This window comes from Triturus cristatus, chromosome 1_1 (genome assembly GCF_964204655.1).
Source record: "Triturus cristatus chromosome 1_1, aTriCri1.1, whole genome shotgun sequence".
Lineage (NCBI taxonomy): Eukaryota > Metazoa > Chordata > Amphibia > Caudata > Salamandridae > Triturus > Triturus cristatus.
In genome coordinates, this window is record NC_140579.1 from 703,229,186 (window position 1) to 703,253,134 (window position 23,949).

Here is a 23,949-nt window from a genome sequence, read left to right on the forward strand (position 1 = left end):
GTTCCCATTTTAGTTCAAGTTTAGATTTCTGGTTAATATGAAAGGGACAGGTATGGGATTTATATAAAACAGATGCTTTAGGGCTGGTTTTCAATTAGGAAATTAAATTGTGTTCTGAAGTACAAGGTACGTTGCCATCATGCAATAATAGAGTCTAGAATTTGCTGGGAGAGTGTTGTAAATTTGTGTGCAAGGAGGGCGGTAGATGGAAAATTGATTGGGCTGTGGGGAATGAGATAGGCATATGGTTATCAATTAAGTGAGAAATCAAATTGAGTCCCTTATCTCTCCAAGATTTCCAAAATAAAGTTCTATTTTTACGTTTGAGATGTTTATTATACCATATAGAAGAGTTTATAAAGTTTGTTTTATGCAAATGTTGAGGGGCCAGGAGGGGTCTCAAAATGTTATATGAATGTGCACTAGAAGGATGAGAAAGAAAGGGTGAAACAACAATTGTTCAAGAAACAGCCATAATGGTTTGGATAAAACAATATCATTGTTAAACCAGTTAGGAGCTTGTTTAATTCAAAATGCATCATTACATTTTGGGAAATTAGTAACGTTAATACCACCCTGTTGTTTATGAAGTTTTACCCATGAGAAAGCAATTTGAGGAGAAATGTTTATATTGTGTTTGATCCTGGTTAAAATGGTTCCAAAGTAAAAATAAATAAAAGGGGGGCATAGAGGGCATCCCTGTCGCACTGCTCTATGGAGTCTGGAGTCAGAAATCATACCGTTGGCAAAAGTGACTGCTTGAGGAGACGAGTAGGGTAGAAAAATTAGACTGACGGTCGGAACCTTGTAATGGGCCTCACGGTTTACTTTCCGACCGCCTAATTATGATCTAGGTGGTCGGAAAATAAACACCCGGTCATTCTGTCTGGCTTCCGACGGGCTCCAGGAGCCTGTCCTCCAGGCAGAAGCTGGACAGTAATCTCAAAGGCAGGCCTTTCCGCATTTGAAATTACGTTGCACGGTTTCCAGCATGGTTTCCATGCTGGCCTGTCTAACATGGAAACCCTGTTGGAAAGCATGTTTGGAGGTCCACAGCAGGCCCTCTTGGGTTCGCAGTCTCCGGTTGGGGGCCTAGGAGGCACCTATGGTGCCCCCCTGTTGATCCCTGCACCTCAAGGTGCCTGCCACGGGGTGCCTGGATGAACCACACCTCCCATTTCCCTATGGGAGCATGGATTACGGCTGGTTTATAGCCGTAATGCATGCTCCCATAGTGAAATGTAGGAATGCGACTAAACAGTGTTCATTCGCATCCTAATTAGGCAGCCGGGACCGCCGACCAGGTGTCGGTCGGTCCCAGGACCAAGTTGGTGTTGGGCGGAAGGAATTCCACCCAACATCAAAATCGACCCATAAGAGTTTTTGGTCTAAAACCAAACCATTTCAAGTATTCAAATATAAATTGCCATCTAACACAGTCACAAGCCTATTCAGCATCTAGAACAATGGCAGCTAGTTCATGGAAGAGTTTTGAACCTTTACCAAGGACATTAAAATGACACTGAGTATTATCAGAAGCAAAACGACCCTTCAGAAATTCAGGGCCTCATTTGTGAAAAGTGATGCATCGCTGCGTAAAAACAGCGATGCGTCTCTTTTCATTGCGCCCTCCATGTGACATGCTGGATGCGTCATATTTACAGTATGACGCATCTTGTCGCAAGGAGTTACAGATACGTCAGTATTTCTGACGTATCTGTAGGCGTAAAAATGACGCATTGCTGGAGTGTGTCACAAAAGTGACGCAACTCCAGCAATGGGTCATTTCACATGGGTAAGTCTAATTTCAAATGTGCCTGCGTCCGTCTTACGCCTGCTGTGAGACAGGCGTAAGATATTGACGCATTTGCGTCCTAGAAGTGGCGCAGTGAAATCTCCTAGATTTCACTGCATCACTTCTACAAGGCTACTTGCGTCAGAACGCTCACCCTGCATACATTATGCCTGGCTTAGGTATAATGTGGCGCAGGGGTTTACAAAGTGACGCATCTACCTAGATGCGTTACTTTGTAAATATGATGCAACATGGCGCATGTTTTACCCTGCTGGTGCATCACAAAAAGTGACGCACCGGTGGCGCAAAAGTGACACAAGGGCTCATAAATAAGCCCCTCAACTTGTTCCGGGCCAACAATTTGAGACAATAGGGGCTCTATCTGAAGTGTTAGAATTTGGTAAAAATCTACATTTACCAAGGATATAGGGCAATAATTCTTACATAGCTGAAAAATCTGATTTTCTGTGGGAATTAAACAAATAAGTGCCTCTTGAAAAGTACCCAAGGCATCCTGGGAATGAGTAAAATATTGGTAGAGTTTAAAAAGCCAAGGAAATAAAAGTGGGAGTAAAATTCAGATGTAGATCCATTTGGTCATGGTGTCTTGTCAGGTTTTAACTGTTTGACAGCTGCTCTGATATCACTAAGGGATATATCGTTTTCTAGTTGGAGAAAATTGACATGCTTCAAGTGAGGTTTTGGGGTGAAATTCACATAAGCATTACCTTAATGGGTGTATAAGGATTTGTCAAATTCATGACAGAAGATGACAAATTCATTTAAAATGTCTGCATCTTTATTAACCAGTAGGCCCTGAGAATTTGTAATAGATTTTTTTCCCTGCTTGGTTGAATTGTAAGTAATTGGTCAAATATTTTCCTGTTTTGTTCTGGCCCCATAATACCTAGCGCTTTCTCTCAAAAGGGAAGAAGAAGTTTGTTGAGTGTTTAATCATTTAAGTGAAATTTTGCTTTTACCAAGTTGTGGAGGGAAATTTTGGATTTGGTGGTATAAAAAGCAAATTCAATATTTTTGATTAACTTGAGTAAATATATGGAATATTTGTCAACCTCTGTCTTTTTACAAAGTCGATGATAAAAACCTCTTGCAGATACTTTAAAAGTATTCCAGAGGGTGGGTAAAGAAGTGTCTTGAGGTGTATTAAAATTGAAAATTTCTGTCACAAAATTAATTATATTGTGTATTGAAGGAAGAGTCTGCAAGGAAAGAATTATTAAATCTCAATCACCTTGGGTGAGATGGAATAGGCAATAAATCGAAATATGCGATAGTGGGAGCAAGGTGAGAAATCAACACACAGCCAGTTTCTGTGTTAAGAGTATTTTGAACAAGAGATTTAGATGTAAATAAGTAACCAATTCTGGATTGGTTATGGTGTGGTGAGGAATACATGGCATAGTCTCCTAATGTTTTTTAGGAGATGGCAGAACAGAAAGCTTTATGCATTTTTGAAGGGAGAAATCTTACTTTTGAAGCTGTATCCAGAATTGGGTAAAGCATCTGATTACAATATCCACCCATAATGAAGTATTCCCCGGTAATGTTCAAAATGTGCTTAGTTATATCAGGCCATAAAGAATTATGTACTGTGGCAGGTCCATTGCAATGATAATATATTCATCTCCATAAAGAATAGGAAAAGAATTGAAAAGAAAGGTGGAGGAAGAAAGAGGAAAAAAAGATAATAGTAAAAGAATAAACAAAAAAGACAGAGACGACGGAAAACATGAAGAAAAAGACTGTACAAGTCTTAATAAAGACGACTGTAAGACTTACCTAAGGGGAAAGAATACATCCCAGCACAGGGAGTGGTGGAATTGACAAAAAAGCAAGAAGGGTACAGGGACATTCTAAATGGTCATAACATCTAAGATAGACATTGATGCGTGGAAAAACAACTGTAAAGAAAAAGTAATGTCAGTTCAAATATATGAGATCCAAAGTATAACCTTTACAATATAACAAGTAGACTAGGGAAGCTATGAAGTCATGTATTGCATTGGGACTTCTCGCATTGATGGAGATAGGTCTTATGTTTTCCTGGGTCATCAAGAGTCATAGTTTTGTCTTTTAAGGTCAACTTAAAGCAGCAAGGGTGAATAAGACTGAATCTTACTTTGATGGCCCATGGCGGTGGTCGTAGATCTAGAAATTGCTTATGTCTGTCAGTTATAATGTTTGCCACATCTTGAGAGAAATAAAGTTTGTGAGCAGACCATATAATTTGCTTCTTTAGTTTTGCTGCATTGGGGACTGTGAGAAGATCAATATGTTCCATAAAGAGGATGATAAACCCTCTAGGTTTAGAAGCAGTTATAGGGTCTAGTCTGTGAGCACGGTGGATGTTGAGAGAAGTAGAGGGACCAAGATTCAAAACTTTTGCCAGCTTTGAAAAACTGAAGCGGTTCAGAGCCCTCCACGTTTTCTGTTAAACTGTAAATTCCTAAATAATTTCTGCAGTTTCCAACTTACTGCCATGGAAAAAATCATCTCTCTGATGTCTAAAAATGCAAGAAACGAGACTCAGAGCTCCGCAATCACGTGGCCATCTTGCCTGCTGTCCAAACCACGCCCTTCAAAGAATATGTTTTCTAAGAATGCATTCTGTCAGAAAATAGTTCCAAGTCCTTTAAGTGCTATCTGGTGTCCTCTTGTGGTTTGCATTGGGAGGGTTCCAGACCTCTGGGTCAGGATAACACTGGTAGAGCCAAAGAACTACACCTCTGGATCGCTGGCTGCGCTGACAAGCTCGTACCACTCCGCCACCCCATCAAACAAATCCCCCTGAAGGCCGCCTGGTTCACCACTGACCTCCAAGAAACCAGGCGCTCCTGCAGATGCCTCGAGGAACTCTGGCGGAACAGGAAAACCACTGAAGACCAGAACAACTACAGGATCGCCATGAATTTAATACCACCAGCGCATAAAGGCCACCAAGCGGACCTTTATCAAAAACAAAATCCACACCAACGCAAGTAAAGCTAAAGAACTCTTCAATGTCATACAGCAGTTCACCAAACCCCCCAGCGAAGCCTGAGACGTCACACCTTCTCAGGACCTCTGCAACAAGCTCAGTTCCTACTTCCACCAGAAAATCAAGGCCCTCTACGACAACTTCAGTGAACAGACGGCGGACACAACCCCGCTCTCCACCACCGACAACCAGCCGACCATCAACACTTAGAAACCTGCCACCACTGAAGACACCACCACGACTATGAAGAACACACACTCAGGAGCTCCCACGGACCCCTGCTTCCCGCACATCTACCATAGAGCCGCCACCGCGATAGCACCGGAACTAGGCTGGACCATCCTCAAGAATCCCAAGAAACCCTTGGCCGACCCAATGGACCTGAAAAACTACCGGCCCATCTCTCTCCTTCCCTTCGCAGCCAAAGTCACCGAGAGATTCATCAATGACCAGCTGACCACCTTCATCGAAAAAAAACTCCATCCTTGACTCCTCCCAGTCCGGTTTCCGCAGCAACCACGGCACCGAGACCGCCCTCCTCGCCACCACCGACGATATCCCCATGCCACACTGCAGCCCTCATCCTACTCTCAGTAGCCTTCGACACCGTCTCTCACCGCACTCTCGCAGTCAGACTCCACGGCGCCGGTAGACGTGGTACCACCCTCGACTGGATCTGCTCCTTTCTTTCCGGCAGAACCCAAAGGATTAGACTCCCTCCCTTCCACTCTGATCCTACCGAGATCAACTGTGGAGTACCCCAAGTATCCTCGCTTAGCCCCACGCTCTTCAAAATCTACATGGCCCCCCTCGCCGCCATCATCAGACAGCATGGGCTCAGCATAGTATCCTTCGCCGACGACACCCAGCTCATCCTCTCTCTCACAAGGAACCCCGAAAATACCATACTCAGCTTCCAAGAAGGAATGAAAGACGTCACAGCCTGGATGAGCAACAACTGCCTAAAACTGAATACGGAGAAGACAGAGGTCCTCTTCTTTGAGTCCTCCCCCACTGCCTGGGACAGCTCCTGGTGGCCCCCTGCCCTCGGAAACCCACCCACCCCGACGGACCTTCGCCCGGAACCTCGGCATAATTCTAGACTCCTCTGTCACTTTGACCCGCCAGATCAACGCCGTCGCCTCCACCTGCTTCAATTCCCTCCGCATCCTCTGCAAGACCTGCAAGTGGAACCCTCCCAATATAGAAGGACTGTCACCCACGCACTCATAACCAGCAGACTGGACTATGGGAACGCCCTCTATGCTGAAATCAACAAAACCCAGCTACACAAACTCCAAACGATCCGGAACACTGCAGCCAGACTCGTCCTCGGAACCCCACGACACGAGCACATGACTCAGCACCTACGAAACCTCCATTGTCTCCGAGAAGAGAGTAACCTCCAAGCTACTCACCCATGCCTACAAATCCCTCCACAACATCGGACCCAAATACCTCAACGAAAGAGTATCCTTCCACGTACCCAAAAGGAACCTCCGCTCTGCCGACCTTGCTCTGGCAGACACCCCACGCATCTGCAGAACCAGAGCAGGCGGAAGATCCTTCTCCTACATCGCAGCAAATTCCTGGAATAAGCTCCCAGTTAACATCAGACGCTCCCCCACTATGCACACCTTCAGGAAAATCCTCAAGACCTGGCTCTACGACTGACCCGGACCTGCAGCCCCCCTCCCCATCAGTGCCTTGAGACCCTGATGGGTGAGTAGCGCGCATTATAAACCCCCATGATTGATTGATTGTAATTCACTGGGGTAACAAATCACTGTTGATGAATGCTAAACCCTAGAGACCTAGGTTTTTAGTTGATTTATTAGAATATTAATAGGCACCAATGTCATTAAAGCTTCTTTGTAAACTGATGACTGGCACCAGGTATGAGGAATTTGTGAAGGTTTGAATGACAGTTGAATGAAGGCTGACTCCTCCCTTTTTAAGCTCTAGGGTACCATAATGCCTGAAGCAGTGATATATAGTAGTAGAAAAGGACTCTTACCGCTGGATGAGGTGCTTTTTTAAGCTACAACAGACTTAAAAAAGTTCATATAGTTTTACAGAGATCCGTTGCTATGGGAGGTATTAGTTTTGAGAAAGCTGGAGAGTACATAATGGCGCATACTCCACAAAGATGATTACAATAAGTCAGGGTCAATCAGAATCACAAACTGTGACAGTGAAGGAACTAAGTACCTAGTTAGGGTGGAAATCAGACCCAGAGTGGGCCTTCCTGGGACAAGTTAAGAGGAACATAGTGCTTGACAAGATGTGTTGAGTAACCCTATCAGGTATTCTACACAGAAGCTTAAAACGAGTAAAAGTAGGGGAGCAAATATGATGATACATGCAAAGATGCATGGTATTTTTCTTTTAGTTGAGAGGCGCATAGAAATGACCCTGAGGGAGCAGGATCCTCTCATAGATCCATGGTATAGGGAAATATAAATTCATGTGTTGTGCAGTACACAAAGATACTTCTAAGTGGACAAGATCTTGTTAGGATAGGAGACAAGATGAAGTTAAACAAACCATACAATTGATCATACAGGCTAGAAAGATGTTAATCTGTTCGTAACAAAATATATACATATTAAAACATAGAAGGAGGTACCAAAGATATCCCCCTATAAAAGGGTCCCACCTTAAGGGGAAAAAGGCCATTTGTGAAAACCATAGAGATATTGTTGCATTATAATTTTGTTTTTTGACAGGCTATACGAGTCCTCATCAAAAGGGCCCTTTATGGTCAATGATGGGGAAATCAAGTCGTTTTGCATTCTCTAAGATGAACTGAAATAAAATGTGTGTCCTCCTTCCACCACTGATGGTGAGCAAAGGTATGGATGAATGTCTTCTCCAGCCAGGGTTGCCATTTTTAAGTGTTAGAGTTCACTGCAACTTGCACAACACATTGCCCATCCTATGCTGCCAATGATAGTAACAGCACAACTACTAACCCTCCCACTCCCACAAGTATGACACTTCCGACTATTTCAGGCCCCCAAAGCTATAAGAATGGATTGGGTGGCAGGTAATAGTCATTTTTAAGGTATATTCAATTAATAATTAAATGTTGTTTTGATCATCTCTAAATTAGCCAGACAGTGCCACCTAGGAGCAGACTGTCACAAGCGCCAGTGTTGACAATTAAGTGCTGGTGCCGAGCACCGGAAACCTTTTGCTCAAATTAAGCACTGTATTCATCCCAATCGTTGGCTCAGCTGTGTGCAGCAAGGTCCAGAAAAATATAGTCCCTTCACCTGAAAGGTTTGCTCAGTTTTTCATCTTTATGAGGTTGGCAACATAATGACCAATTTCTTTGGGTCATAACTACAGTGCCTACCTGAAGCGCTTAGACACCTACATCAAGTGATGAAACTGAGCATAAGGAAAAGGCAGTAAAGAGCTATGTACTGTGGATCAGACTTCGTTTGTATTTTTCAACGCTAAGGCCTCAGGTGGAACACAGTTTTGTTAAGTCCTCTGTTGTTTCTCGATGTGGCATCTACCATGCATCTTACTTTCTTCACTTGTTGACATATGTTTCCCTTGTAGGAACACAAATTTGGTCACCCTGCTGGCTGTGGGCGGATGGAACTTCGGCACGCAGAAGTAAGTGTGCTTTCGATGGTTCACCAGTGATGGTGGCTATAATGCAAGAAGACATCGGTTCAAGGTTGTGAGAATAGTGGAACAAGAATTATAGTGAACAGCACCGAGTGTAACATTTAAAATAATGAGGGTACTGCAAACAGGTGTCTTCTGATATCTGTAAATTGAATGGACTATTAGACCTGAGAACGTGTGGCGTAGAAATAATCCCTATTTATGGAATTATGGATGACATTTGCAAGCGCTGTGTTGTTAGTGCAGATGGAATGATGGAAGAGGAGAAATCATTTTATCATTGCAATATTATAACTTTAATCAGGCCCCTGACCTCAGATGGGTCTTCAAAAACTCGCCTTATTTTTAGGGGATTTTTTTTTCAACCCAAAAACAGACTCTGATGAAAATCCAGCTTGTGGCCCACCCTCTCTCGTCCCCTACAACTATGCAGGGATAGTAGAAACCCTCCACGACATTCGTGAGGCATCTAAAAGGATGACACTGGAACTGGCTCTGGGATTCTATGCTCTCATTAAAAGGCCTAGCTTGTGAAAAAAATACTTGTTTTCCTCATGTGTGCATGGGATCACAGTCTCGGCTACATCTTGCTACTTTTACATTCATTGAAAAGGTTGGGGAGGTGCTCGTCTCCCTCGGATGTTATAAAATACGAGGCTGTGTGGAGAAGAGGCTGGCTTCAGGCTGTGCTTTTTTGTTGAAAGAATCATCCAAAATCTGTCTCCATCTCCATATTAAATTAAGCATGCTTCTGAGAGAGGAAGTACACAGATGATATTAAGAAAAGACTGTAGAGGATAGGTAGACTGACTGAGTATCTTGTAGGAAGTTTCGGGATTTCTTCATCACCATTTTAAGACCATTTGTCATTTGTGTTTGCAATTGTCATGGATCACGAATTTGATGACCAGGGTTAAATTGAAATTTAGCCAATGTACTTGTTATGGAAGGCCATAATGAGTAAAATGATCTCCAATAATTAATTTGTATGAACAATTTATATAAAATAAATCTTCACTCACACATCGGGTTATAGTGTTACGTGCTTGAAGTCGTTGATGGGTCTGATTGATGTAAAGCATATGACAGTGGACGTTGGTAATGAGGAAAATGGTTTTCTTTACGGTGCTAATAATTAATGGTATTACATTTTGTCCCTCCAGGTTTACTGGTATGGTTACTTCGGCTGCTAACCGTAAGATCTTCATCGACTAAGTCATTGCCCATCTTTGTAATGGCATAGATCTGGACTTTGAGTATCCCGGGTCGAGAGGAAGCCCACCAGAAGAGAAGCAGCGTTTTACTGTCTTATGTAAGGTAAGAGTAAAGATGTAAGTAAAGGTTTCCTCCATTGGTATGTACCCATTTCTGCCGAAAAAGTAAGGAAGCAATATGTTACACCGAATGTAGTTTGGGTTCTTTGGGCAAAAATTGGGGTGCGAATATTGTTTAAAGATGCTTTCTACCAACTCTGTGAAACTTTTAAAATTCAAAAAGATCTTTGTTTTTTAAAAACAGTAGGGAAAAAAACCTGTGAGTATGTTTTGTCAGAGAAAAGAAATATATTTTGTGTAAAAAATCTAAACAAAAACCATTTTGCTGAAAATTTCTGCCAGAATGATTTTATTTAATATTTCAAACCTGGCAACTTTGCAAAGTTGACAGTTTTCTTGCCTTTGCAAAACTTCTCTGATCAAATTATAATTTCACACAGACCTAAGGCGAAATCTGGAAAGTGTGTTCCCATGTACAGCGATTAATAGGTAGGAAAGTCATGCTTGGTATCTCAGGAGTTGTAATTTAACATCCTCTTTAATGGTAAAGTCGGATTTTGAGTCACAATTTTGAAAATGCCACTTGGCATTTTCCTGTCTTAATCCTCCAGTCTAAATCCTGGGCCACATGACTAAATGTATCTGGCAGCTGGTCTTTGTGTATTACTTCCATACATTGAGACAAAGGGGAATAGGTATTATGACAATGGGCAATCTCTGTCACTTTGAGGAAAGAGGCCTGTCGCCTACCACAGTTGCATGCCACAAAGACTCTGACTCCGCATTCCAACAAAGGGTTTCACACTAGTCTTTTGTGATCCCAGACAAGCTGGGTCTAGGGCAGCGAGGCAGGAAATTACAGATATCTCCTCCCTCTACAGCTTCTACCACAAAGTGGGCACCAGGTATAAATAGTGGACCCTGAGACCCAACACTTCAGATCACTTCTGGACCGGTTGAATCTGTCAGGAAGGAGTGCCCAGCTGTGATGTCTGCCATGCTGCCAAAGCCCTGCTGTACTGACTGAGGACTCCTCTGCTGCTGTGAGCTGTTCTGATGAATCCAACTTGCCTGTGTGGACTCAGAATTACAGGAAATCTCCAAGGGTCGATCGGCTGGCCACCTGTTCAAGCCACATGGACATAAAAGGCTCCTTTGACACTGATGCAACTCTATGCATCTCAACCCAGAATAGTCCAGCTTGACATAGACCCTGGCCCTGGCCCAGCACAACATATCTCGTCTCCATCTTCGAGGCATCACAAACCTCGCAAACTCCTGTGGCTCCTTCACCGCCGATGCAGCTTGCCACTGATGCCAGTCCAGCGTGACGCTTCTCTTCCCCTGTACTGATGCATCACAGTACAAGTCTTCGCAACCGCAGTGGTTGCCTCGATGATAATGCAGGACTTCAAATCGCAGCCCCTTAGCGACAACTCTTCGATGCCAGCCTGCGCAGTTTGACACAATGTATTTTTTCAGCAGACTGGACTCAGCCCTGTATTGGACACGTGCTCCATCGCAACCGGCCTCAACTTGTGACTTGGACTCAGTCCAACTGTGGTTGGTTCTTTATGCATCTTAGCTCTTGATTTCTGCAAAACCTTTAAAACTGCATATATCCGGTTCTACTATTTGGATTTTTGTCGTTTTGGTGTCAAAAAATTTATTAAAATGTACTCTATGTTTCACACATAGTAACAGCAAAAACTAGGAGAAATTAAGCATTTCTCTTCATCTTGCCATGTTAAGACCAGGTTTTTCCTGATCTTAATTTTGGCGCTGCCTCCTATTTACGCCCCCCTTGTAAATAGGGGGCAGTGTCAAAATCAATGGGTGTTGCAGCCGAATGCCCACCGCAACACCCATTGCATGCCCGTTTCACAATAAGTGAAGCATGAAAGGGGATCGTATTTACAGATGGCATCCAGACACATTAAGTGGAGTAATAGTGCCTTGTAAATAAGGCGAAGGGTTTATCGCCACAGGAACATCATAAAAAGTGATGTTCCTGTGGCGGTAGAGGCTTGTAAATATGTCCCGATATAAGTCCAAGATATGTGTAGCTTTTTACCTGCTCTAATGGAGAATAGCACAGAAAGCATTGCCATTTCTTGTGTAGAAAATTAAAGTGGTATTCTTAGACAAATTAATGTATTCTATACCTCTAGTGCCTTTATTTTTCTTTGAAGTCCCACAGGCATATGGTCTAATAGTATCAAATCATCGGCATACCTAAGACAGGTAAAATGAGAAGTAGCAATTTTATGGAAAATGATAGTAAGGAGCTACTCGTCCTACAGCTATTAGAAATATTTATTGAAGCCCTGGACCCAGGCTGTCTTTTGGCAAGAACATGAGAAAAGGTCATCACTGCATTGTTAATGCCGGACAGGGATGAGCAGCTACATCAATTGTATCACCCACTGTTGCTGCTAAATCTAGAAAATAAGATTTTAGGTAGAGTGATTGCAAACAGACTCATGTAATTCACGGAGAAACTAGCATCCTAATCGGGCCAGCTTTATCCTGGGCATGACCATTTCCCACCATTTTAAGGTCCATCTTTATCCACATGCACCAAATCCACCCTCCAATCCATCATTAACATTATTTTATTTATTTAACATTATTTGCCCTAGGATGTTATTTTTAAGTCCCTGTCTCCATTATTTTCTATATGCGTGTTTTGCAGGACCTTTGAGAAATATAACAATAATGAGAAATAATAATGAGACTTATAAAGTGCATAGCTACTTCTTGCGAAGTGTCCTAGCGTTAGGATACTGACCCGGAGAATAATGTTGCCATATGCTGGATATGTCTCAACCAGACCTGAAAATCAAGGTTTTCAGTTTTTTCCTGGAGAATTTCAGATGGAGCTTGCTGAATTGCAACAGGAAGAGAGTTTCAGATTGTTTGTGCAAGATGGTTAAATAAACCGTCTCCTATTCCGGCTCTTTCAAATTTTGGGATAACGTCGTATTTTGCTTCAGACTGAAGATAAGGTGGGCCTTGAGAGGAAAGAGCCCTGTAGCAATAGCAGAGAGATTTGAAGGTAAGTTTTTGCCTCACCGGAAACCAGTGCAGTTTTCTCAGCGCAGTACTAATAGAGGCATGCTTGTGTAGCCTGAACAGTCCCCAAGCTGCAGCAATCTGGACCCGTTGAAGCTTTCTAAGACGGGACTGGGACACATCCAAATAAACAACATTGCAGTAGTCCAGCTTGGATATTACCAGGGCCTGTACTACAGATTTTTGGGCGGATTCCGGTAAGAGATGGAGAATTTTCTTCAAAGATCTCAGCATCCCAAAACATTTTCCTGCAATGGCAGTAATCTGTGTATCAAAGGAGAGTTTTTCATCAAACCAGATGCCGACATTTTTTACCTTAGGCTTGGGAGTGAGTGACAGACCGAGGCTAGGAACAGATATTATGGTGCTTGCACAGAACCAATACCTTAGACTTCCCGGCATTCAGGATTAAGCAGTTTAAGTCCATCCAGGCAGCAACCTCTGACAAGCATGAACAGAGGGAAGAGGCTTGCTGTTCTGGGAGACAGTGATCACAAGTTGCATGCCATCAGTGTACTGACATAATGATAAAACCATAGCGCCCAATGAGCTCCGACAAAGAGCAGACATAGATATTGAAAGGGGTTGGATTTAGTGAAGAGCCCTGCGGCATTCCCTGCTGTAAGGAATGCACCTTCGAGTGAAATGGTTTTTGGGAGACCTGAAAGGTACGTCCCTGCAGAAATTAGGTCAGCCAAAGCAGCGTATTACTGGATGTTGCAGAATACTGTATCGAATGCGGCACTGAGGTCCAACATAAGGATTGCTGCAGGGTCACCCTTGTCCATAATCCAAACGGAAGACTCGGAGGCTAGCATCAAAGCAGGTTTGTTGCTGTAGGAGGGGCAGAAACCTGATTGTGTCCTATGCAGGAGGTCTTTATACTCCAGTAGGGTAAAGAGCTGCCTATTCACGTGCTTCTCTGCAATCTTCGAGTAGAGTGGTAACAGTGATATAGGTTGACCGTTTTCAGGCTCACAGGGGTCGCATAGAGTTTTTTTCAAAAAGCGGGACCACCATAGTGTGTTTCCACTTCGACTGGGCATTTGTGGTGCTCGACTTACTCCAAGGCTGGGCTGGAGTACATTTACCAGTGGCGGCTCGCATAGGACCAGTGGGTGGGGGAGGGGCAGGGTAGGGTGGGGGGAGTAGACACGGACATACTACGGAACGGAGGAAAGTAATTATTACCTTCCTCCGTTCCGTCGTATGTCCGAGTTTTCTACCCCCATCCTGCCCCGCCCCGCCGCCCCACCGTCCCGCAACATGGCCTATGTGAGCCGCCACTGACATTTACTACTGTTTTGTGACCTTTCCGACTGTAGTAACTTTAGAAGAATTATTTGTTAAAAGCAATAAGCATAATCTTATATGGATGGATGTTTTGCATTTGCATGTATCCCCTTATCCCCCTCCTCAACTTCCCTCCTATTTAGTTGTACGTATTCTACATTTCCAGACACTCATTCTTGTCCCTCCCATATTTACCAAAAACATAAACCTACCTGAGCGGAGAACTTGACAAGTGTGGTGGAGATCTCCCCATTGAAAAAATAGGAGGAGCGGAGGTCTCTGCAAGTAGATACTATCAAATGCAGTTTGTGAATAGGTCCCCCATGCTCTATTTTGATGTCTGTACATCCTCTATGTGAATGTTGTGAGGCTGATCTAGATATGATCTTAGTCATTATAGTGGGACCTTGCTGCTGTAAACACACTAAGGAACTATCCATTAGCTATAGGCATGAATTATTACATTTCAGATTCCTGGCACACTATTATTAAACCCAGATTAGAATACACAAAATTGATCCGAACGTAGGTTATACATGCTACAGATGGGATCACCCAAATGCTAACTTTTCCACCTCACTTAGTGATGCCCTGATATTCTCATAATCTAGACTGCTAGAGCCTGCAGTGGCAAATAAAACGGGTGTGCCTGAGCCCTCTGGGTGTGAACTTGTTTCCTGGCTCTTATTGAGCCAAAATTGCCAATGAATCACATGCATTACCCCTCCTATCTAAAAGATGCAGCCGCTCTTCTCGGGTGTTTGTCAGAAAGGGTCAGGCATGCACAAGATATTTGCCGTGTTAAACAAACCGTATTGAACAGCAAACATTAATGAAAATGACAAGTGGATTTCACGATGCCTGCGTGGCACCATCCCTGCTCCCATTCATATTAACAGTATTCATCTGATAATGTTGAACACTACAAGAACCAGAATGCTTAGGAGAGTGTGCTCCAAACGAAGGACGCGATCACACAAGTTGACGAGCGTGCTGCCAGGACCAACAAATATGTGAACATGATGGAGAAGTAAGTAACTTTAAGCAGGGCTTTAAGTATGCTGAAACGACTAGGGGGGGGCTCTCAAGTGGGGCGCGGTCGATATAATTAAAGGTGTGGCTTGAAAACACCCAAGCTAAAAAATCTGTTTACCATTGTGTGCCCGCCCCACTGGTATTCTGCTGTTTCTGTCATTGCATCCTGACATATAATGCAATGAGTAACATTACACCAACAACAAGCCAGGACTGTTGGCTTTATCAATGGTTATTAGTTGCATAATATACATAAGCAACAACTATGGCTTCGTTGTATATAATATTTTCTTAAATTACGAGACAAGGAAAATATTATAGCAAGTCTCTTTGAAGTTACATCAAAGGCAGTGAAGGGTGGTACTGCTGCAGAATGAAGAGTTATTTTCCACTCCGATGATGAGTGCAAATATGGAGAGCCCGATCGGGACCTGTCTCAGCACCTGCGTTTTAGAACTACCGGTACTGAGCACCGGCAGGACCCGGCCCACTGAAAGCCCTGACTTTATGATTTTGCATGCAGTTATGTACATTATAAAAACCATATACGCGGCAGATATCTGCAGTCTGCGATCAGACATCGCCCCCACTGGCCAGCACAGGGCGGGTCTCCCTGGCTGTGATGAGAAGAGCCCTTTCATCCATCTCTGCTTGTCACAACCAATTAGGCCGCGGGCCCTGTGCAGCCCTCTTCCTAGGTTCCTCTTTCAGCCTGGTTCTCCCCCAGGTTTGTCTCCAGGATGGCTCGGGTTACCCCATCTCTCTCCCTTTCCCAAAGAGCTGCTTAGTCCAATCCGAGGCTGAATTACTCACCAGTCAAGTGTTTGCTCACATGGGCTCCGAGGCTGGGCCAGAGGAAGAGGCAAGCAGCTTGAAAGTGAATTTCCACCAGCGCCGGGGGTTTCGGGCAAGCCCCATTAGGTGCTTTGGGGTCAGCGGCCTTTTGCGCGACCTATGACCCCTAGCCTCATTAATCATCGGTTGCCAAGTGGACCCTGGTTCTCGGCCACAAAAGGCGGCTGAAGTGTCATCTTTCAAACAAAATGTGCCCGCTTGTTTCATGCGGTTTGAGGGCCTGGCGACATCTGCGTGGAGAGAGTAGCCGAGACGGGACACCGGGGTGTGATGGCCAGTTGCATGCGTTGACGTGTGTTCTACGTATTTACTCTGGCTGTACGTGCTTGACTCGCAATGCTTAACACAGATTAAAATTAAATTACACACTGCGGAAAGGGAGAGAGAATGGATGCAAGATGGACTAGACGAAATAAAGAGAAAGCAAAAGACAGGGAGAACAAGTGTGTGGACGGCACTGCAAATAAAATTAAAAAGTGCTTACTGTCCTTTAAAGGAAAGTGGGTAAATCCGCCCGTAAAAGATCCAATCCCAGTGGGCAGGGCCAAACGGGGACAGGGTGATAACCAGGAGGGACTAAAAAGCCTCCTTAACAATCAGTACACCCCGTTTAGCATAATTGGTGAGGTCAAATGACGTACACCAATGAAAATTACGGCCGGAACCGAAAGTGAACTTCGCAAGCCGTATCGATTCCAAAAGCCTCGCATGGCGATGCAGCGCATGCGCGCTGCTAACGCCAGCCGAGACCTAAAAAGGGGAGAGGAGTTGGCATAACGACTAGGGCGGTCGACCTCGAATCTGGGGAACTGGGTTCGAGTCTAGGCAATGAAGCTGAATATCCTGTGATTCTGGGCAAATCACTTAATCTCCCCGTGCCTAACAAAAAAAATAAATATATTGTGTCTTCATGTAATGCAACTGGTGCTATATAAAGCGCTCTGATACCCGATTTGTGTCAAGTTTGCGCTATATAAAACTCTGTACAAAATAAAAATAAAAAAATAAATAAAATAAAAGCAGACACAGATAGCTGTGATCTAAACCAGTTGTATCCTAATCTCTTGGTGGTTGATTGGGGATAGGGAAGGTATGAACAATATGGCACGGCATAGACATTGTGATTTCTGGTTTGAATGATGTGAGGGATTTGGGTCAACCCAGGGGATGCGGTTTTATAATGCTGCTGCACCCATGCATTAGACCTGTAAAGGTGACTATACCTCTTTCTTGCAGACATCAATATCTGGAATGCGAGACGTGCAATCTTAATTTGCAGCCAAAACACATTGATCAACGTGATCTTTTCTCATATATGTACTTGAACATACAAAATAAAGTTTTAGAATTTATGAACAGGGTCTTAAGAAGGTTGGGTCAGCGGGAAGATTACTCCTTAGGCCCCATAATTTGTCAGGGCCTGTGCTGGTGATGAAAAATCTATTGATAGATTTTGAAGCAAGCCTGCCATTTTGTATCATGGCAACTCAGCTAAAGCCATGCTATTGACAGAGTAGGGGGTGCTGCACTGATTTCTCTTTTTTCTGGGGAAATTTTCTTAGAAAAAAACATTTGGGACATGTGGAGCAAGGTATAACGTTTTTAAGCTGGGCCCTACAAACATCTCTGATACGCCTTTTCATGACAACAGTAATCCATTGTCATTGGTAGCTGCATGGATCATCAGTTTGCCTTGTCAAGTTGTTTCGAAACTCCTATATTATTCTTTCATGAAAGGCTCTTGCAAAGCTCCTTGAACGCTTAGTCCCAAATGTGTACATGGAACGTCAGATAACGCTTCAATGTGTCTTCCCCCATGACCTAGTGTTGTTTCAAAAAGTTAAAAAACTGTTGGGATCCAACAGATGTGGCTCGGTGACAGTTAACACAATAAATACATCACAGCCTAGAAAAAAATAGTTTGCATTATGGCAGATGGTAACTACAGTAATGAACGTAAGGGAGCAGAAATGACTGGTACCTTCTCTCTGGCTAGGAATTACTTGAGGCTTTTGAAAAAGAATGTGAAGACACTGGAAGACCCAGGCTGCTGGTCACCGCAGCTGTGTCTGCTGGCAAAGGAACTATTGATGCCGGATATGAAATTGCGAGATTGGGAAGTTAGTACAGTGGCTCCAACTTGGATTACTGAGAATGTGTTAGTGATGTTGGTTGGGACTTGGACCTTAGAGATGTTTTAACCCCTGCAGACTAAAATACATCATTTAAGAGTTGTGTGTCAATGGAATTTCTGGGCAAAATGCCAAATTCATTGGTATATAATTAGATGAAGAAATTTTACTGGTAGATTTTCTTCTGGATTTAGCTCTTCTTCTAGAAATTGGAGGACTTTACCACCCAACTCTAAATCAGACCCAAAGACGCAATCCCCAATGGGGTCTGGGATTTTTAATACATAGTGAAGTCGATTGAAGTTAACAAGATGATTTCTCTATACTCTTCCATCTTATCTCCTTGGAAACCTATTGATTCTCCGAATCACACAACTTTTAATCTGGATGGGATCCCAAAGGGATTCCTAATTGGCAGGCAGGTAAAGCACGTCCCTGGAAAATTTGTTTGCAAATAAACAGACTTGCAAAGGAATAACGTGGCTACAGCGAGTTTGTGACAGAGCTGGCCACACATCCTTCAATGAAAGAGAGATCTGGGGGAAGAGATACCTTCCAAGACCTGAGGGAGAATATGGCACAGGGCACCTCAGGTATCAATTTGTGCACTTCATAAAGAAAACTCATATAAGCTGCTGACACGTTGGAACTTATCTTCTACCCGATTGCCTGCCATGTCATGTTCGGTTGTTCCGATTTGTGTTGTAAGAGTTGTGAGGAAAAGGGCACATTCTTCTACATGTGGTGGTCTTGTAAATATGTTCAAACTTACTGGAGGGAAATCTTTTCCCACATTGGGCAAAAAGTAGAAATCACACTGCCATTGACAGGTTTGGATACAGCAGATTATTGTGGTGGAATAAGGTGTGAAATGTGTACGCCATGGAAAATATAACATCAACTCTTCAAGGCAAATCACATACATTTGAAACTCTATGGTTACCATTTAAAACCAATATGAAATGAGACAGAGTGGCGAAACTGAACTTAACTAATGTGCTGGAGCTAGAATGCAAAGTGAGGCTGAGTCTAATATCAGCATCTTTCTGTAATATATCTGATATCGAATGAATAACAACAATTGTTTTTAGTGGCATTACTCGCTGCTTGTTCTGATGTGGAACGACTCATGGCTTGTATGTAAAGTTTATAGGTCAAAATCACCTGTAGTATACCTATAATCTACATTTTATTATGCACTGTGTTGCAGTGTCAAAATGATAAATAAATTGGCAAAAAAAAACCTCTTTATTCAGAAATCGAGACACCAAATGACCAAGACCCTCACAGCCACAACTTTGGCCGTATAGATTTATTGCAATCACCTCAAATACAACTATCTAACAAGTTGAACCATCTCTTCCATATCCAAAGCAACCTGGTATCTCTCAATGGAGATTCCACAAACATAAAACGCAATTTGTTGTAATTTCAATCTTAGACAAGATTGTATAGAAGTGTTTTTAAAAGGCAGAAACTAGTTTGATGTTTTACTTAGTCCATTGTCCATTAAGTTAATCTGTGGAATTTAGAATTTGGAGAGCAGCGTATAACAGTGGGGACAACGGAGGAGGGATGAATGGTCTCAGGGGAATTTAATAGAGAATAGTCTGTATACTTGGTGGAAGAGGTGAATCTTCATTACTTTGCATTCCATTCTGAAGTCATACCTGCCAGAGATCTTGCACCTCAGTCCTTCCGTGCCCTGGTTGCCTAGAGAACTCATGTGCATTATTACACTGGCACAACAAAAGGCTTCAGCTGGCTCACAGGGAAGCCTCTTGTATCTTACGGCCATACTGCCAAAGAAAATGAACTCTATAACAATACTGTTGGTTTGATGGATTGTGGCTTGCATCAGGTCTGGGCACAGAAAACCTGTTCCATAGCACATTTTGCCAGAAAGCCGGTTACGGCTGCAGTTTTAAGAATATTCCCATGGTAGTCTTCCACACTAAATCACTTAACACTTCAGCAAATTTACTCAGAACATCTTCAGGTGAGGTTCTACTCTTCATTAACCCTCTCCAGACGATATTCTTCTTAAACAAACAGGTGACTACATACGAACTCATGCTTCATAAAGTGAAAAAACTGTAACTGTTCATACAAGAGTCATTAGATCTATAAACCATCTCTTTCTCACAATGCATAATATCCTCCCGATTGCTGTCATGTTGTAATTTAGTCACATTTTTGTAAATATGTGCAGCTCTTCTGGTTAAACCCTAATGAAGAAAGAGCCAAAATGAATGCTGGAGAAGAAAATGAAAAACTGAGATGCAACAATTTTTTCCTAAAGCTGATATCTTTTATTACTTCACATATATCCCAAACTTCAGCCCCAGGTGGCGATACAGCATCTTCATCTTCTGTCCCATACATACTATAAACCGTAATCTAGGTGCCTCAGTGTTTCATAGTCTCAGTCAAGTCTTGAAGGACAACTTGTTACCTAAAGGCATGGATAACGCTAGTTATTTTACTACAAAACCAATGTTGTAAGATTCTCACCTGATGTTAGAGAGATTGAATTATTTAACTGGACATGCACATACTTTCTGACAGTGCACATTTAAGTGATGGTTTGTGTAACTCTGAAGGGTAACAGCCCAGAGCCGGAATTATACCATTAAAATAAGCTTTTCTAACATTAACTCACCCTGTTTTGTTGAAGAGTCCTAGACATCATCAGCGTAATGACCTATGATTTTCACGAAGGCTGGGACACTGTCTCGGGGCACAACAGCCATCTCCATGTAGGGCCACAAGACAAGGGTGACCTCATTTACTTCAATACTGTAAGAGCAAAACTCAAATCCAGTGCTTCTATCCTTACAAATTCATGCTGGGTCTGAAGGGGCTTCATCTCTAGTGATAGGATTTGCTTCTGGTGTCCACAGGAGTTTGCAATGAAGTACTGGAGAGATAAAGGCGTCCCTGCCGAGAAGCTAATGATGGGATTCCCAACCTATGGCCGCACCTTTCGACTCATAACCCAAAATGATTGCAGAATTGGTGCCCCAGTCAGTGGTGCTGGATCTTCCGGAACCTACACCCGCGAAGCTGGATTCTGGGCCTACTATGAGGTAATTTTTTCAGTGGTTTCAATTGATATATTTAGCTAAGATCAACCTGTGTTCAGAATGTTCTAATCATTTAATTTTCAGTTTTCTGCACTCAGCCACATACAACAAATTATACCTTTGTGCCTACAGATCTGCAACTTTCTGAAAGGAGCCACATTGAAATGGAGCGATGAGCAGAAGGTGCCTACGGCTACGACAATGCTGTGAGCTACGAGTGCAAGGTAAGCCATTTGATCATGTACATCACTGCATTAACTCAAGATAAGGAAAAAGAATACTCATCTTATTAAATGTTTCATATACTTGTCATACATAACATCTCACTACTAGAGCGAGGATCTAAATCACACTCTGATGTTAACCTTTGTTTTAAATGGTTAAATGGAAACACAAAGGGGGTATTTACAAGAGCTTATTGCCACCGGAATGTCACTTTTTGTGATGTCCTGGTGGCGATAATCCCTTTGCCTTATTTACAAGGTGGCGTTAAGGCACTTAATGTGGCTTAACTCCTCCTTGTGACTAAGGTACCTTTTCACACAGAACTTAGTGTGAAAGGGGTGTGAAATGGGTGTTGCGGTGGGCGTTCCACCGCAGCACCCATTGCCTTTTGACGCTGCCCCCTATTTAAAAGGGTGACATAAGTATGGGGCAGCACCAAAAATAAGACCAGGGAAAACTGGTCTTAACCTGGTGAAACGAGGAGAAATTAATAATTTGTACTCGTTTTTGCTGTTTCTATGTGTGCTGCATTCTGCAGCATAAATAGAAACAGCAAATTGCCACTAGTGATTGTTCATGTGCAGGAAGGTGTCCCTTCCTGCACATAAATATTGATTATAAAATGACTAATTGCAGCTTCTATGTGTGCTGCATAAAGCAGCACACATAGAAGTTACAAATCGCCATTACTGATTATTTATGTGCTGGAAGGGACACCTTCCAGCACATGAACAATCATTCCCCGCAACGCAGGCACCGTTGCACTTTGGTGCAAGAGTGCATATGTTGGTGCTAGGCAGCTAAAGTTAGTGCCAGCACTAGGGAATGCGCAGGGGTGCGCCACATTCTTGTAAATACGGCGCATCCCTTTGTTTAGAAAATGTCGGAGCGCGGCATTATCAATCTTAGCTTAATGCTGCACTCTGACAATTTCTTTGTAAATATGCCCCAGAGTTTCCCTTTTCCTTCTTTGGTGACTTGCAACCACCGCTCAAGAACTTAGCACTGGAAGAGGTTATTAGTTAGATATCAGTCAACTGGGCTGGGATCGATGTTTGGTGCATAGATTTTATACCATAATAGGTTGGTTTATGACTGGTGCATTTGCTTTCATGATTGACGGTTCAACTGTGTTTATATTTGTAACACTCGCCTGTTACGACAAGTAGCTCCTCTCAATTAAAAAATAGCAATCATTGGCCGGTCCCAATTAGTTTATAAAAGTATCACCTGTATTCGACTTCCTGACACTTACTCTTACTTTCTACTCTCCCGTGTCTCGTGTGCCCAGCTCTTTGGGACTAGCCTTCTCTGCAGGCAGAACTGATAAAACTAGATAACGCTTCTCTAAAGGAATTTGTGTGCGCAGCCCCCAGCATTCCTCTGCAGCCCCTAACCCCTCAAGGAGTGTGTGAAGTTGCAAGGCTTTTTTTTTGTGGCCTGTGTGTATCTCTGCAAAAAGCTATGAAAATACTGGATAGTTCTGAACTTCAATGCAATTTGGCCTTTTGCATGAACATCTGAACCCTTTCGATCATGTTGAACATGACTGCGATTTGCCTATGTCGAATGATTTGTAAGGAAAATCCAAGGACGGTATCCACTTGCATACAAAATTCTTGCAGGTCACCAGCAGAACTCGGTTTAACACAGTCAGAAGAAAAAGGTATAGGCATTTTCACTGCCGACCTACATCCAGCCATAGAAGGAGGACAATTGGTAAATCCCACATACAGTTTGGAGGCAAATAATTGGGAATTATCCAAAACCTTCCTTTGCATTTTTGAACGCATATGATGCATGATGCTGTGACTGGCTTCTGCGCTGCCCCCTTTTAGGAGGGGGGGGGGGTTGCTTGGCTCTTCCTCTTTTTCCTTTTCTTTTTTTTGGAAGCAAACAACCTTCTTAGTGACTTTCAGTTTGGCTGCAGGGCCCATAGGGGCCCCAAAAGGGGATCTTGAATGTCATCTTGAAAATCTTGTGAATCTCGAAAATAAAAAAGTAACTCCTAACTGCTAGAGGCATGATACAAGCTGTTAATTGATCCTCTTAGATTTGCCCACCACCTGTGACACTGTGGCCACAAGATTATTCTTTTTTGTCTACCCTCCACTATTGGGCTCAGAGGTGCTGTATTCCGATGACTCAGAGCACTTATGGACATTCATGCCGCGCAGGTGAAACTTAGTTCATTCTCACCAAAAATCATCACTTCTTCCCATCGCATCATACAAGGGTCATCCCTCTCCCTGTATCCTGTTGCCCATCACCCCTGCCACCCCCACCCATAGTGCTTATGTTGCCCATCACCCCTGCCACCCCCATCCATAGTGCTTATGTTGTCCATCACCCCTGCCACCCCCAGCCATAGGATGGGTGATGCGCAACACATCCAGCATACGCAAACATCAGGTATGTCCGCAAAATACATCCCCCATAACATCATGACAACAGTGCGTAGTCTGTGACAAATGCCCACAACAGTGATTATGGCTACTAGCATACAATGTAAGTAACGGCACATGTGTGACCAACA

General features: G+C 43.2%; 1 pseudogene; it reads left to right on the plus strand.

Annotated features, from left to right (window-relative positions):
- Positions 1-23,949, plus strand: part of LOC146870906 (acidic mammalian chitinase-like) — a 195,596-nt pseudogene that overhangs the window by 87,583 nt on the left and 84,064 nt on the right.